The sequence below is a fragment of the Pinus tabuliformis genome, chromosome 2_1 (genome assembly GCF_031772625.1).
Source record: "Pinus tabuliformis cultivar Carrire ecotype Pingquan chromosome 2_1, CPIR1, whole genome shotgun sequence".
Classification (NCBI taxonomy): domain Eukaryota; kingdom Viridiplantae; phylum Streptophyta; class Pinopsida; order Pinales; family Pinaceae; genus Pinus; species Pinus tabuliformis.
In genome coordinates this window covers 19744790-19762671 of record NC_142299.1, presented here as the reverse complement: position 1 = coordinate 19762671, position 17882 = coordinate 19744790, and positions in this window count along the sequence as shown.

Genomic DNA, 17882 nt, shown 5'->3' with positions numbered 1-17882 from the left:
AATTGTAGATCCATTCGTTAATGATACCCTTGGCCAATTAAACCATTCCAAGCATCAATAGAGAGAGTATATTTTATTTTCAATTATTTATTTAATCAAATTTGATTGGATTTGTTTTAATGCTAAAAATGGTATTTTGATTTTATTGTTGCATCTTAATTTATTTTGATTTCCAGGAAAACAGTAGAAGAGATATGAAGAAAAGATCTTAATCAATGAGAATGCTCCAGAAATTAAAAGATTGGAATTTTTGAGCAAATAAAATGGGATTGGATAGATTTCTCTTCAACAAACTTTCCTCTCAAGAATTCCTATGCAAATATTATAAATAGCAGATTGCAGAATGTAATATGGGCTGCTCTCCTCTGAAATTCTGGAATTCTAAAAGCACTTTTGTAATAGGGATTTAGAGTTGTAGGAGGGAGGAATGGAATCTCAGATCTGGGGATTATTGAGGTTTTTATTTTACATCTTGAGTTATGTATAATGAACAGAGTTTGCACTTTTGTAGCTATGGTTTTGAAAGCAGAAGCTTAGACATTGTAAGGGACTATTAAAGACCGGAGCTGGAGAAATGGATTCAATAAATTTGTATTTCGAATACTATTATTTTAAATGTTGTTTTTATTTTATGATAACAAGAATTGTGTGATTTACTTACATATTTGTGCACTTTTGTTGGTATGGGTAATTTGCCTTTATTTTATGTTGTTATTTATCTCTACTCTTATGGGATGAATTCTGATTTTTTAGTAACTATTTACTCATAAATTTATCTTTTAATATTGGATTAATAAATAGTGATATGTTGTGAACTTCTTCCGCATATTATTGTTTAATAATTCAAGTTACTGATTAAATGATCAAAATCACTTTGTGAACTTCTTCCTGAGTGTTGTTGATTGATTATTTCAGTTAAGAGGTCTCAATAGGATGTGTTTTGCTATCCATAATGTCAGTTAATTGAACTACTTCATTAACTTGATATTCATTATAAACAAGACATATTTCAATCCCAATATTATAAATATCTGCTCTTGGTTGGGTTAGATCTATATCTGCCTAATTGAGATAGGATTAAGATAGTTTCTTTTGCTTACATCTTAGAACAAGTTTACATTTAAAATAAATTCTACATTGTTTTAAGTCCTCTTCCCAAAGAGGCAAACTTTAGTAGTGGATTGGCTGAGCCCTAAATCAGCTTAAGGATCACTTTCTTGCCTGATCAGCAAGAAGGTCGATCTGATGTCTCTTTTCCATTGGTGAATGAAAGTCATATTTTAAAGCCATTGGAGATTGAGAGAAGGTAACTGGACCTAGTTGAACCAGTCAGAACCACCATTCCAAACAGAAAAGGAGCTGCTTTAAGGTCCGGACCGGGTGGTCATCCCCCATGTTGTTGCAACTATTTTCGAGGCTTCAACAGGTTCCTATTCCTGTAGGTGTAAAGTTATCTGCTGAACAGTGTCCGAAGACACAAGAAGAGGAAGAGGATATGTCTCATGTTCCATATGCAAGTGTAGTCGGTAGCCTGATGTATGTGATGGTTTGTACTAGACCAGACATTGCACATGCAGTGGGAGTATTGAGCAGGTTTATGTCAAAACCAGGGAAGGAACATTGGACAACAGTGAAGCGGGTTTTCAGGTATTTGCGTGGGACTAGTGATTATGGTTTGTGCTACCAAGGAAGACCAGGATTGGACATAGTGTTGGATATTCGTGGCTTTGTTGATGCAGATTGAGCTAGAAATCTGGATCAGAGAAGATCTACAAGTGGGTATGTGCTTAACCTATTTGGAGGTGCAGTCAGTTGGATGAGTAAGAAACAATCTGTAGTGGCACTATCAACTTCAGAGGCAGAATACATGGTAGCCACTCATGCAAGCAAGGAAGCAGTTTGGTTGTAGATATTGTGTTCAAGTATGGGGTTAGTACAGGGAGCTATAAAGATAGATTGTGATAGCCAAAGTGCAATTTTCTTGGCAAAGAACCCTGCATATCATTCAAAGACAAAGCACATTGATGTTCAGTATCACTTTGTGAGGGATATGATAGAAGACAAAAAGGTGTTGCTAGTAAAGGTGGACACTTTGAAGAATATTGCAGATGCATTGACAAAATTTGTGAGCTCTGAGAAGTTCTTTTGGTGTAGAGAAACAATGGGCTTTCAGGGCTGGATAAATGACTAAGCTCTCTTTGTTATAGACATATTTGGGCACTTCAACCCCAATCATATATGTCGATAAACCAAGGGCTCTTTAACACCTAAAAGTGTTGTTTCATACCCTAAAGGATCACGGTCAACTGATTACATCATTTCCCAGAAGTTCCACGTGAAAAACCACTGAGAACTGGCCAAAACTGGACCACGCTGACTGCTCCTTGGTCAAGGTGCGATGCATAATGGCTCCTACACTAGCCAGGTGTGATGCATACTGAAGAAGCCTTTTGTGGAGTGCGATGAGAAAAAATGGACAAATGGTTGAGACAGTTTGCTAAGTGTATGCTCATGGAATCTTCTAGAAACTTCTCCTATGACACTTGCCTCTCTGAATTCACCTAGGGATGAGTAAGAGATCAATGAAATCTCCAAGTGGAACTAAGAACTATCAGTGGAATGACACTAATCAAAAACCCAGAGATGACTCACACCTCTACAAACATCTATAAATGGATCCCTCGTCTGAGAGATCTGGAGGCTGAAACTTTATAATTTGTAAAGAAGTGTTGTTAGTTTGTCTTTGAGAAGAAGCATTGTATTGTTGGGTGATTTTTCTTTTCATGAGGTGAAGAGGGCTTTGATGCTGAGAGGATGATGATGGATCAGACAACTGGGTTGTAATCCTCTCTTCTACTATTAATAAATTTCTTTGAGTTTTCCTCCATATAATCATGTATTTGTGAATCTTGTTATTTGTGAATGCAATTGTATGGTCAATGTATTTCTGATTCTGCATTGTTTATGATATTATAGATCAAGATGCTTTGATGGTGTTTTATTACTTTGTCTCTACAGGTATTCTCTAAAGCGGGACAAGTAGGAGAGGAGTTGCAAGTTCCATCAAGGGAGAGAGAAATCAAGCAAGGAGTCAAGCGAAAGATCCAGGTTGGCCCTCTTTGCTTCTCTCTTATCTATCATATATAAAGGAAATCACAAAGTGCTTTGATTGTTTGTTTCTAAGATAGCTACCCATCTTAGTGGGACTAACAGATCGAAAAGACGCTAGTTTTCCCGGAAACAAAATGGCAACTCCACTGGGGATCGAATAGTTGCTTGTTTGTTATTGTTGTGTGCTTTATAAACCAAAGACGGAGCCTGAAGTTAGCCAGATAGCCTTCGAACTGCTCTTGCTATGCAATTGCAAAGTAGATGAATGTTGCTTCAGTCAATCTCCGGGTTGGTTTATGAACTGAACATCTGACTTACAAGCATTCTAAATGCCCTTGTGGTAGCTCAATAACCTCCCAAGATCATACCCTTGTACTTTGCTTTTTTACTATCCATCATAACTCGGCTTAAATCATTGAACTCGGCTACAAATTTGAGCAAAACCCCACCTCAGTTTCGCTCCCTGGCCCATCGCACTGCCTATCACTAGAAGCCAGTATGCATCGCACCTCTCGTGTGTAGCAAGTGAGATGCATCCCTGTTTTTGTTAAGGACAGGTGCGATGACTGAGTAATCCTATTTCTCTATCTGAAAATTTGGTTTTTCCTCCTTGTTTTCAGCTCTATTCAGTTGTTTTGTTGCTTATGATCAGTATCTCATTGTTGAAGCCTCTTTCCTTTACATTGTTCAGCCTCCATTGATTAGGATTAGTAAATGTTTTTTATGTATTTGTCCATCATTTACAGTCCTTCGTCAAAAGTAGCTTAAATCGAACTGTCGTTTTTGATGCAAAAGTGTCGTAACTGTCATTTTGAGTCAAAAAGAAGAGTGTCGTAAAGTCTTCCTCCTCTAGATAGTCGATTGTACTTTTGCCATTGTATTTGATTTGAATTGTTAATATTTGAAGTGTCGAAAGAAATTTTCTATTCGAAAGCGAAAAGTGTCGTTTTAGTCTTCCTTTCATTTTGAAAAGAAATTGTCGAAATGTCACTTTGAAGAAAATAGTTCAGATCTGTACTTAGTTTTATTTTTTGGCATTCTCACATTAAAGGGAACAAAAAACAAATACATGCATTTGCATTTAGACTGTATGTGAAAATGATTTAGGAAAAGTGCATTTAGTGTGTGCTCTTTGTTCTCTATTTGAAAGAATCGTAATCTTCTTTTCTTAGTAGCTGGGATTTTCATTGCTAAAAGAAAACAAATATTGTTTATCATTTTAGATTGCATATTTAGGGATTTTACATCTACATCACGCGGTGAACCTTGAAAGGCAAACTTCTAAGCAAGATCAACTCTAAAATAAATTTCAATGAACTTAACAACGCTTTGGAACCTAACGCAACACATCTAGAAGTCTAGGCTAGAGATGTGTTCCGGCATCGTAAAACCTGGTAATTACCAGTTTCATCGAAGGTTGGGTGATTCATCCTCTTTGATACAACAAGTGCTAGTACGGACTTGTGCTCTCCATACCATCGAGTATATATTGGGAGACTACAATAGGCTGATGTCCTTTATCCATAGGAAGTCGTGTCTGCCGCCCTATCGATCGCAATGCACTGAACACAGCATTCGGGAAGATTGACTGCCATACATAAGTCCTTAGTAATTTCTCTTTAATTTACCACCAAGGTGTATATTGTTGTTTTTCAATTGGTTTGGTAATCCCTCTGTCTAGATTTCCAGAGTAGTCAGTTTCGTTCCTTTTCAACTCCATAAAAGAAAGGGTCCATCTGAGCACTTGTCACTTCAGGCTCATTAAAAATCGAAGGGGACTAGAGTCATCTTTAGCTTTTTCTCGACTCTTAGAAATTGAAAAAGCAAAGTTGTGTCAAAGCGTCATTAAAATTTATTTAATTCGGAATAACATCCTTGTTCCTTCGTTGATCTTAGGTTGAGGTAATGGAGTCCACCAATCAAGGAATCCCTCTCGGGGGGAATCCTAGTCCCTTCTCTTCTTGGGGAGATATCGGTGCTCCGTATATGGCTACATTGTCCCTTCTGGGAATCACAATTGGCCTACCAGTATGGATATTCTCAACCTCTGTCGTTCAAAATAACGTGGTTCCTCAGTAATCGAATCAGCAACCAGATGATACTGAAGTTGTCCCTTCACCTTCTACTTCATTTGTTTCTCCCTCCCCTTCTTCCTCTTCGCTTGGTGAAAAGAGTGATGCTAGTAATCGAGTAATTGAGAAGAAGAAGAAAGGGAAGGAGAAAACGAAGAAGTCAGTTAAACAAGGGGGCAACCACGCAGCATCTGGTGAAAATCCGCACACCAAACTTTCCATACACAGATATCCATGCATAATTTGCAAAGGGGACCACCTCCATCGAGAATTTCCATGAATTCCTTGGATCTTGAGAGAATGGTCTCCCCGTTTGCACCCTCCAGTGTCATCAACCTCTAGCAATCTTGTTGATAGCACACCATCAACTAGTGAAAATGAAGTCAATGGACAGAAAGGAAAGGTCAAATTTCCATGTAGGTTATGTAAAGGTAATCATGCTCTTCATCGTTGCCCTTTTTTGGACGAAGCCAAAAGAGTCTTGGATAACCTTCCTGCTTTGCCACAGCGACTGCCGCCTAGATACAAGAAACTCTCACCAAGTCCTTCGCTAGTTGAAAATATAACTAACATAACTCAATCGTTGGTCGAAACACCTATCATTGAAATTGAACCTTCTGAGTCCATATTGGACCAAAGTCAATAGGTCGAGATGGCAGTCGACCTAGTCTTGCCTTCAGAAGGTCCACCTTCAGATGATACGATTTCCAAAGAGAATGAGAAAAATATTGTTCAAATTCTTTTTGTTAATATAGAGTCTGATGAACTTGGGGGAAATCCACCCATTCCTTTACAACAGGAGGAAAATTCCCCAATTCAAGGGGTTCATCCAGCCATTTATCGGATACCCCCTCTGAGCAGTCTAGTCATTTCCTCAATTGGAATCAACTAGCAAGACCCCACCTTCCGTCTAATGTACCATTCCGGATCATAGTACAAGTTTACAAAATGATTGTATCTAGCACTATCATAGATGAAGGGGCTTCAGTGAGTATCCTTTCCTCAACTACTTGGAAAGCACTTGGTTCACCATCGCTTATGCCTGTGACACAAAAATTTTTAGGCTTTAACAAAGGAACCAGTCGACCGTTAGGGATCCTTTTGAAGTTGCCCATAACTTGGAAAAGGAAAACTGTTCATTTGAACGTGATGGTAGTCCAAGGACCTTTAGATTACAATCTACTTCTTGGATGTGACTATATATATAGCATGGAAGCTATTGTTTCCACACTCTTTCGAGTGATGTGTTTCCCGCATGAAGGCAAAATGGTACAGCTTATCGACTAGCTTTCATTTCCTGGTTCAAACACAGCTACAAGTCAAACATCATCCCTAAATGGTCTCTTTGCATCAAGAATGTCTCTTCAACCTTCATTTCATCCACCTAATTACCGCGAGTAGTCCGGTGAATGTAACGAAGTTTAGGGGGCATGCACCCTGGTCTGCTTCGGCAGGCAAACCCAACTGAAAAGATAGGTTTCCCGACAGGTTATGTGATTGGAGGTGTTATCTCACACCATTCACCTTTGTCTATTTCGATGGACAAAGCCAAGGAAGTGTTTTGTCTGCTCTGCGGATGAAACAATCCTGCCTAACCGCAAGGACTTCCATATGGTGACCTGGAGACTCTCCTTTTCTCCATGCCTGGGGGCATGCAAACCTTTTTTTGCAAGCAAAAATCGACCAATTTCATTTTTTAGCTTTTTAGTGTTTTTAGCTTTTTAGCTTTTTAGTTTCAACTTCTTAGGTTAGGTGATTGGTCTGATCCACCATTCACCTTTTTTCTGCAGCGTGCGGACGAAGCAAAGGAAGTGTTTTGTCTAGACGGAAGACAAAACTATCCTACCTAACCTCAGTAGTTCCTTAGCTTTTAGTGTAGTTAGCTCTGTAGTTTGGTCGTTTCTAGCCTACATAAAAAAGGCAATGAGCATATGTTATCGTAGAGTTCAAGCTCACTAAAAAATAAACCTACCAATGAGAGACATCTTTAGACTACTAGCATGAGCAATGTTTCTGCAAGGTTCAAGCTCGTTAAAAAATAAACCTGCCATTGAGCATATGTTACCGCAAGGTTCAAGCTCGTTAAAAAATAAACCCGCCACTGAGCATATGTTACCGCAAGGTTCAAGCTCATTAAAAAATAAACCCGCCTTCAGTAAACGACCTCTGTGATTTCCATGCTATCAGCCTTTTCAGCCTTGGTTGTGTTCCTACCATCACCTCCATTCTTTTGGCCGATCATACGCTTCCACTTGATTTTTTACCCTTTTGAGGAACAGCTGTGACGAGTGATTCTGTTAGCCACCCTCTTCACACTGCCATGTTTTGAGAAGTTCCAAACTTACCTGGAACCAGTTGCTACCCAAAAACATCACTCGTTCCTCAAAAACGAGTCTCTTTTAAGCTCTTTTTAGACTCGTTAAATATGAAAAGATTGCCGAGCTACTGGCCTTTCCATCTTGTTAAAGTAAAGGGAAGCGCCATCCCTCCTGTACATTTTAATCTTTTTGGACCTGAGGGATTATCCCACAAAAAGATCGAGCGCTTGTCTTTTTCGGCTCGCTAAAGTGATTGAAAATTCATCCCTTTTGTATTATTTTATACTTTTTTGAACTTAAGGGATTATGCCATGAAAAATGACTGATGGAGTTTCCTTTTCATCCCTTTTAAAACTCTCTAAACATGAAAAGGACTGAGTTATCTTTGTCGTTAAACTCGTTAAAACAATAGCGACAAACTTGTCCGCCTGAACAAGAACGAGTTTCACTGTCACTAGCTTCGCTAAAACATAGCGACAGGTTTGCCCGAAGGGAAAATTATAGAACAAGCATATGTTATCCTCCTCAAGCTTGACAAAAATAAAGAGGTGCTGATCAACAATGACTGGGGAAAAAGGGAAGAAAACTTGAAGAACTTTATTGGTAGCAAGTCGCTCTTGAACATGACACTTTCACTCCATCACCATGATTGAGTCAGGTTGGGTTATTATGTTCACCGGTCATATCATCATTGGTCCTCTGTACCATCCATATTTTGGGGTTAACGCTACCAATCCATCTCAGTGTCGCCGACATGTTCAAGAGAAGTCATTCAGAGAATTTACCATCCAGCTAACGCGTCATCCACTGCAATACCTTCACCCTCCATTTTTCATGACTACCATTCCTGAACATTGTATCATCAGATCGTTTTCACCTCCAGAAAATCATTTGCTTCATTTCGTGTCGTATATGTGGGATACATCAAGGCCCTCCTACAATGGGTCACTTCTTGTTAACATCAGCTTATTATCCAAGAAGTTGACTTAGAAACAACCCTTTCAGTACTTGAAGCTTGCATGCCTCAATGGCAAGTTTCTCACTTCTGGCGATAGGTTTACATCAATGGCCTTCGACCGAAAGATTTTGCGTGGTGTTTGACATCGAATCATACATTCACACCACGTGAATTGTATTGTAGTACCTTGAGGTTCATCATCATCATCGGTGATTCCTCTCGCGTCTGTTAACGGCTTATATTATTAGCTGGTAATCAGGCGATGTCTTTCCATGTTCGACTTCAAGACATCTTTTCACATGGATTGATTTGTACATTGGGCGAATATTGAACGAGTTTGAAGACCCCGGATCTAGTTTCATCCATCCAGGCTGCGATATATTCTGGAATATAAAGACATTAAATGTACACACAAGCTGCACAGATGATCATCCAAGCTAAGGGATGATGACTCTACATACAAAGAATCACCAGTCTGCAACTGCAAACGATTATCTGTCCTATGTACATGAAAATAAATTTATAAAGCTGAGCATGGGAATGCCCGCCTCAGCTAGATCATGAAAATAATATGATGATGATGTATTTTACTGTATCTTATACAAGTCACCTTCCAGTTCGAATACCTCGGATCCTCATGATAAAGCATTTCACCTGACATCAGAAGATTTACGACCTCATGCTTTAGGGGGCAACTATTATAGACATATTTGGGCACTTCAACCCCAATCATATATGTCAATAAACCAAGGGCTCTTTAACCCCTAAAAGTTTTGTTTCATACCCTAAAGGATCATGGTCAACTGATTACATCATTTCCCAGAAGTTCCACCTGAAAAACCACTCAGAACTGGCCAAAATTGGACCATATTGACTGCTCCTTGGTCAAGGTGTGATGCATACTGGCTCCTACACTAGCCAGGTGTGATGCATACTGAAGAAGCCTTCTGTGGGGTGCGATTAGCGAGAATGGACAAATGGCTGAGACAGCTTGCTAAGTGGATGCTCATGGAATCTTCTAGAAACTTCTCCTATGACACTTGCCTCTCTGAATTCACCTAGGGATGAGTAAGAGATCAATGAAATCTCCAAGTGTAACTAAGAACTATCAGTGGAATGACACTAATCAAAAACCCAGAGATGACTCACACCTCTACAAACATCTATAAATGGATCCCTCATGTGAGAGATCTGGAGGCTGGAACTTTGTAATTTGTAAAGAAGTGTTGTTAGTTTGTCTTTGAGAAGAAGCATTGTATTGTTGGGTGATTTTGCTTTTCATGAGGTGAAGAGGGCTTTGATGTTGAGAGGATGATGTTGGATCAGACAGCTGGGTTGTAATCCTCTCCTCTACTATTAATAAAGTTCTTTGAGTATTCCTCCATATAAGCATGTATTTGTGAATCTTGTTATTTGTGAATGCAATTGTATGGTCAATGTATTTATGATTCTGCATTGTTTATGATATTATAGATCGAGATGCTTTGATGGTGTTTTGTTACTTTGTCTCTACAGGTATTCTCTAAAGCGAGACAAGTAGGAGAGGAGTTGCAAGTTCCATCAAGGGAGAGAGAAATCAAGCAAGGAGTCAAGCGGAAGATCCAGGTTGGCCCCCTTTGCTTCTCTCTTATCTATCATATATAAAGGAAATCGCAAAGTGCTTTGATTGTTTGTTTCTAAGATAACTACCCATCTTAGTGGGACTAGCAGATTGAAAAGACACTAGTTTTCCTGGAAACACTCTTGTGGACCCCTGTGGAAAGAAAACAACAAGTGGGAGAATGGCGGGTTGTGTTATATTCTTTCCACGACTAGCCCACGTAGTTAACCGAGGGGTTAGAAGGGGGGCGGAGCCCCCCCTTCGTTACGCTGATTGCGTAGCGGGGGGAGTCACAGGGGGTTTGAGGGGTGCAGGTAACCCCACTCTATGGGGTCCGGGGTAGTGCCCCAGAAAATTTTGGTTTTGGACCCTATATTAGGTTGGGCGGACCTACCTATGGTTTTGTGCATGTTTTTCGCACATGGTTTTGGAAGCGATGGTTTTCGGTCCATGGTTTTGGACACGATGGTTTTCGGTCCATGGTATTGGATGCTTTGGCATGTATAAATATGTATTGTAACATTGAAAGGAACATAATGAAAAATCAAGCTAGTAGTCCAGTTTTGGGATCCAAGGGAAAATCTCTGTGTATATGTGTTTTATGTGTTATGCTCTCGCATTGTTTATTTTCTGTGTTTTAGAATTCGTATGCAGGTAATTTCTGTACGGGGTTGGGGACATGCAAAGAAAAACAAAGAAAAAGCATACCGCTCTAATACCACTGATCCGAATTTAAACAGGAATGCAACAAAATACAGAGATAACCATATACACATTGATGCAGTGGAAATACTACTTCATTTTATTAATGTAAAATACTTAAATATGCTTACAAACAGAAATGGAAATAAACCAGCTAGGGCGATGGTAGCTTATCTCTAGGAAGAGATGTGGCAGCTACATGCCTCTGAACTATGTTACAATGAGGCTCGATTGCCTATTTATTGTTGAGAAACAATGGAAAACCCTAAACATCCAAAAACCTAACCCTAGGAGATGAAGCGCCAAATTGTGGGCCCCATTTGGGTAAATTGGTACATCAACTTCCCGGGGTCGTAACTTTCGCATATGATCTTCGTTTGACACGCACAATAGCTTGTTAGAAAGATCTATCCGGAGACTATAACTTTGGGAAGAGAAATATAAATTTATGACCCATGTTGCTCTTGGTTTTCCAAAAAAAACGTCGGTTAGGGCCTCAAAACGGCTCCGAAAGTTCAGGACCCGAAAAACTGCTAAAAATAGTAAATTGTGCTACAATTAAGGAAACTGGAAAACTGAAAGAGACAGTTGTGGGGGTCCAAGTGGGAGAGGTGGGTAGCCACCAACATCCACCTGGATCATATGTTGAGTCAAATGATGCCACACTCCAGAGTCGTGTCACGGATGTTCAAGAGAAGTCCTATCTGCAATTTATTACCTATACATTGTCTGACCTTTTGCTACATTCTTGGATCATACTCATTTATTCCACTTTATACCTTGATTTGTGCCGATGATGAGGGAATCATTATGGCCCTCCTTCGATGGGTCACTTACTGTCGACTTCAGCTCATTATCCAGGAAGATGACTTAGAGACCCCCTTTTAGTACCTTAGACCTTGTATGCCTTAATCGCAAGTTATTCGCATCCGACAACGGGTTTTCATCATTGGCCTTTGATCGGATGATTCCATGAGTGTTCGAATTCAGCGTCATTTTCACATTCACGGATTGTATTGTCGTACCTTGAGGTTCATCGTCATTATTGGTGGTTTCTCTCATTCCTATTAATGGTCCACATCATTGGTCGGTAATTAGGTGGTTTTCTAGCATTCGACACATTCATTTGCATGTTAGAATTCGTACTTTGATCGGGTTGGGATGGAGCGCAAGACCCTGAGTTTTGTCTGTTATAAATCAGGTTATGTGGAGTTATGTATTGTATACATGTTTCTTCTATATGGATGGTTGCAACCATACCGTGGGACTTTATATTTATGATGATTGTGATCCTTCTATATTGGGTGGTTGTGTCCATACCTTAGATCTTAGACTTCTAGACGATCCTTTTCATTCGAATGGCTGCACCCATGTCGTGGATCTTTTCACATAGTCCTTTCTATTCGGATGGTTACGTCCATATCATGGATTCATGTTTTGATATCATATATGTATATGTATATGTGTCCTTGATTTGCAGGTCTCCTGATAGTGTTTGTTCTAATCCTTGCAAAATCTCGTAAAGCATCTCATCCATCACTCCCTGTTATATCTTAATACTTCAGGGAGAATCTATTACACAATATTTTGTAACACCTCTTGCACTTCCCTGTGTCATACCCTGGAGTGCCCAAAACTTGGCAATTATGTAATGTACCCATCCTGATATGCATTCCAGATCCTCCTTGAAGACTTAATGAAAACATGCCTTGAGCTTTCCCTGAAGAAGTAGCTCAAAACCCTAATTTCAGAGTTAGCGTGACTGTGACACTGGAAACTCGTGTTGATGGTGAGTTTCACTATACTAGCCCCGTGTTTCCAATGTGCTTTTTACTTGGATAGTTGCATTAATCCCTAAAAGGAAAGTTTTCCCAAAGAGGACAAGGTGCTTCATGATCTAGAGGCTTCCGAAATGACGAGCTTGAGGTTGTTTGTTGTGGATGTGGTCAAGTTCTCCTAATATTTCCCTTTGATCTTATCCCTATGAGCTACCTCCTTAAGATGAGGGCCTTCCCCTATCTTTGGAGAGATCCTAACTCCCTCTCCCTTCCAATATATTCATCCTCTTCCATTCCCAAATGGTGCATCTCTGATTATTTGCACCCTTATGTTGAGATAGTGCCTACATGCTACTCATTTGGCTTGGAGGATTGTTTGGAGAGCTTGAGGTTGGACTTGGACATTCGCTCAAGGAGGGCTTATTGACATAAAGGCTTTGGTTGTATGATTCCTCTTTTATTTCTTAATATATAAAATTGTTGGTTCACTTTCCATAAAATTTTGTGTTAATGCATCATTTATCTTAATGCTCTGTGATTTGTTAAGTGGATTACATTCGATTATGCTAGTTTCACTTGTATGCTTTGTCGTGCCTTTCATCTCTTGTGCAAGTTTTAACATTGTGAGCAATAGAGCTAAGCCTGAGGAGGGAGCAATCAATATCTTTAACAAAGGAGTGCATTATAGCATTAGAACGAGGTAGGTCTCCTTCCTCTTATCTTATTTCGATTGTAATTTAGGAAAGTGTCTTGTAGATTGTCACGTAGGTTGTTGGTCCCACTCATTGGGCTAGAGGGATCATCTATGTCCGTAGAGAGGATTTACCTAGACAAATATTGTAGTGGCTACAATCACCCTCCAAAATTTTTCCTTAGCCTGTTTTAGAGCCTCCCTACCAACCTTACACAACACTTTGTCTTGCTTCGTCAAGTACTCAAGCTTCAGTACTTTCCTCGCACAAAGGCAGCCTATCGAACACAGTCGATCCATTCCCCTCACAAGCTCCTTACTTGGACTTAGTCCAACTGCAGGCTGAGCAGATTCCCCTTGAAAATTGTGCATTCCTGGAGTGAAACCAACCTTTCCCTCCAACAATTGTGCAATCCTCTCTGGCAGCTTGTTGGTCTTCTAGATTGCGCAATCCTACTAGCCAACCCTCTCAGCAGGAATTGCAAAATTTTTCTCATCAATAGGGAGTTTAGCTCGAGATTTTTGCAAATATGGGTAGCAGTCAGTTGTTGGGCCTAGAAATTGCACAATCCCCTTGGGAAATCAGCGCAACTTACATTCAAGAATGTGCATTTTTCCCAAACAGTTGAGCACTGGCATGCATGGATAGTCCAGTTGACCAGTTCCACCCTGGACCAAGGCAACTCGACTTGCATTCATGCATGACTTGATCTTCTCAGAACAGCAAGAGACAACATGCAATGGGCTTCCCATGATTCAGGGAGTTATCTTTAGCAGCTAGGGGTTACATGCAAAGTTGTTTTAGAAGTTTCCCTCCAAGTGTCGCTTTTCCCTATATTTGTGGAATGCGCATCATAAGGCAAAAAATATTTATTTGACGCATCAGAGCTCATTAATTCACATCAATCATGGAGCTCTGACATCCCACAGCACATCCAGGACTCTTCGACACATCCAGCTTAGCTTTTCATGGGTAAGTGGCCTCAACTTGTCTTTTTCAGCATTTCTTCCGCCTTTTGTGTATTCACTTGTGTGAGTGTTGTTTGCTTGTTTTCTTTGAACATATGTTGTAGCTTACTTATATTCTAGCTTGTCCTATCTTTGTTTTAGTTTTGGTTGCTATCTCACTGCTATCGCATGCATGAAATTGTTTTGCACGAACGTTCGCCCAACCAGCGAACGGCCTCACCCACAAGCATGTTGCTATGTTTGCTCAATCTTCCATTAATGTTTTGCATGCATTGTTTATCACTTCTGCTATCACTTAGTGTCACCATGCATTTCATCGACTTACTTGATTTCAGTTGCATGTTGATGAGTCGGGCCAACCTTGGCCTGGTCTCTGCCTTCAGCAAGGCTGCATTGCATAATTTGGAGAAGGAAGGCTCACCTTCCTCTCCAGATTTGCGCAATCTAGGCCAACACTAGCCTCCTATACTGAATTGCACATTTCTGGAGGTCAATGGTTGCTTGGCCCAAAAATTTGCGCAAATCTGTCCTTGGGCCAGCAGTCCTTCCCAACTGGAATCGAGCATTGCACAATCCCAGGAGCCAACTGCCCAATTGTATTGCGCATTTTGCAAATCCAACTGCCAATTCAGCCTCCCAGTTATTCCAGACTTCCTTTTGCGCAATTTTGGCAGCCAGTCACTCAGCCTCCCAGTGAAATTTGTAGAATCTTTCTCATCAGTTCCCCAGGTATGTGTTGTGTCCTTCACCGGATTTACTTTGTTTTCACTGCCGTATTTCTTGCCATGCATTCTGCTTGTTTCCATACCTTTCAGGTGTTCATCTATCTCAATGGCTTCCAAGAGAACAGGATCCCAGGACACTGATGGTGTTGCAGCTGGAACAACAGTTGAACAGGTGTCCTCTAGCATGCCGATCTATGAAGATAAGAAGCTATATCTAGACAAGGAGATCAAACTGAAGTGGCAAGAGGTGAATGAGATATTCGCAGGTACTTTTGGGGAAGACCTTGAAAACCGTGAGGTGTACGTGAACATCCATAAGTTCGGCCTGTACTGGATTGCATGCAAATACCCCGCGTTCCCATGTGTGGATATGATTCACTGGATCATCTCTCACACTAACCTCGAGACGATGACCTTGAGCAGTGTCAGTAGGATGAATCTTGCAACCTTCTGGGCATGAGATTATGATGAGATGTATCAGATGGACGAGCCCATGACTATCATGACCCCTCCATTCATCTTGCCCAACAGCAGAGGCCACTCCAGAGATATTCTAAAGGATTGGGTAAAGGAGCCAGTTCATTTCAATATGACCCCTAATTGGATCTATAATACGAAGATATTGAGGAAGGCATACAATAGTTGGTCATATTCGCATGTTGACTAAGTGGCCAAGCAAGCACTGAGACCTTCCCTCCACCTGGCTAGAGAAGGAAGACCATGCGACTAGTCCAGCATACTGACTCATCAGCTAAAGGAGCAAGTCAAGAAGGTTCAACAGTCGCCCAAAGGCATGCATGCAGAGATTTATATGTCCGCCTACATTCTAGATGCAGTATGTGCCCGACATGAATTCCCGGGCATGGTATGGGCATGGTCACCAATGGAGACTGTTGTGAACACATATTTCAATTTATGGTCTGAGTGTAGCTTTAGAGGAGTGATCATATGGTTTTCCAACCATTTTGTTACCCCGGTGTACACGTTGATATTCGAACAGGATCCACCCTGCATGTTAGAGGAAGCGATGAAGGAATTGTTAGGCATTGTAGATTGGTATGCCTCACCTTCTGGCACGTTCATTCGAGTGTTCAGTACCAAGAAGCCTCTGCATTTTCTGCTAAAGTTTGCTTTGGACGTACTTATCATGCAAGAAGTAGAGTATCATATCTCAGTAGGATTGATAGCAAGACTGCAGCGGAAGAAAAAGGCACCTTGGCCAGCAATTCCATTGCGGATTCGGTTATATGAGATCAAGAGCATCAAACAGGCAAATGTTAAACCTGAACAAATGAAGAAGTATCTGTTCGACCTCCGAAGCTTCAAACCGTATGACCCACATTGCATTGTGAGGGATCACTACATCAGAGTTCAGTTCAGCTGGATCCATGGGGTATGTCATTGGGCCGAGGAAGACTCATGGAGGTACTGCTACAATTCCTCTAGACCCAATGAACAGGTCAGTTTCACCGTAGAGTGGTTAGCACAGTAGCATGAAGCAACATCGTGGAAAACACCAACAGTAGCAGTAGTAGCAGCAACAGCAGAGGGAGCAAAGCCTAGCATACTTGTATGCGATAAAGGGAAGAGGAAGATTGTCAACCGCATGGAGGAGGAATAAATCTGCAAGTTTTGAGCGGATCCACTCGTAGAACAAGCAACTAAGGCTATTCAAGCAAAGAGGCAGTGGCGTGACAGGCGTATTGCATGAAGCAAGAGGGAGAAAAAGAGAATGGGAGAAGCAGAGAAGGAGTTGCATGAGCTGAGAGAGAAACTCCGAAATTAACAAGAGCTACACCAACATGAGAAGGAAGTGTGGCAACATCAGATTCAGTAGGGGGTGCATCACGTGTAGACAGACGAAGCAGCGCAGTTGATTCTTCTGAACAATTGGCATCAAGCGAACAAGGTGAGCCCTTGCAGGGGAAAGACTTTGCTCATGAGATAGAACAATATTTTGAACAGTTGGATGCAGACATGGAGTAGTCGGAATTGGAACAGGACACTGACCTCATGCCTCACCACAAGGAGGTTGATACGCCCGCTTCAATGCATCCAAATGATGAGCAAGTCTTGAATGACCAAGGAGGCACTGAGATCCTTGGTGGTCAGCCAGAAGTAGAGACGTACAATATCTCCTTTGATAAATCTCAACATAGTTGTGTAGCCTGACAGATTACCAACTCCGGAGGACCGAATATACCCTGCGCAAGTTGAATAACAAGTGATCATGACCAATGTGCACAAGGACCCAACTGCTTTTGCTGATGCAACTAGAGTGTATGTCGAAGCCACTATCTCTAGTGCTCATTTCCTCATAGTTGAGAATGAGCGAATGGCGAAGGAACTACAGGTGGCCAAGCAGGGAAGTGACTTGGTGACAATATCCACCCGAGATGAACTAAAGAAGGCAATACTAGATGAAGTGTTGTTCTTGGACATAGTCATGCGAGAATTATACTCCAAGTTTGATACCATGCACCAAGCAGTCGTTCATCTTCACGGATGGAAGTATCGATGTGCGAGAAGAACATGCATCTTGAAGAACATACATCTTATCGTTGATAACATGAAAGCATGGATGTGAAGTACAAGGGATCCCCACTTCACTTGCCAAAGATGATGAGGGCCAATGTGATCGAGCTACAAGCACGTATCCGGAGTCATATCCGGAACTATAAGGACCTACCGCAACTCATCGCTGGCATACAATCTTCCCATGCACGAGTATTCAAGAGCATGGAGGTTGTGGTGCACACACATGCAATTCCATCACTTGGGATTCTCATTCAAGCGAAGACCAAGAAGCAGGTCCAACAGGAGATTGACTCGTACTTCGACGAGTTGATGCGCGTCGCCACCAGTCCAGACTTGCCTATCAATGCAAACATCATGTGCAAGTATGTTGTTGGTCCGGCCACATTGAGGACAATGATGCACATACTTTCAAATGAGTTG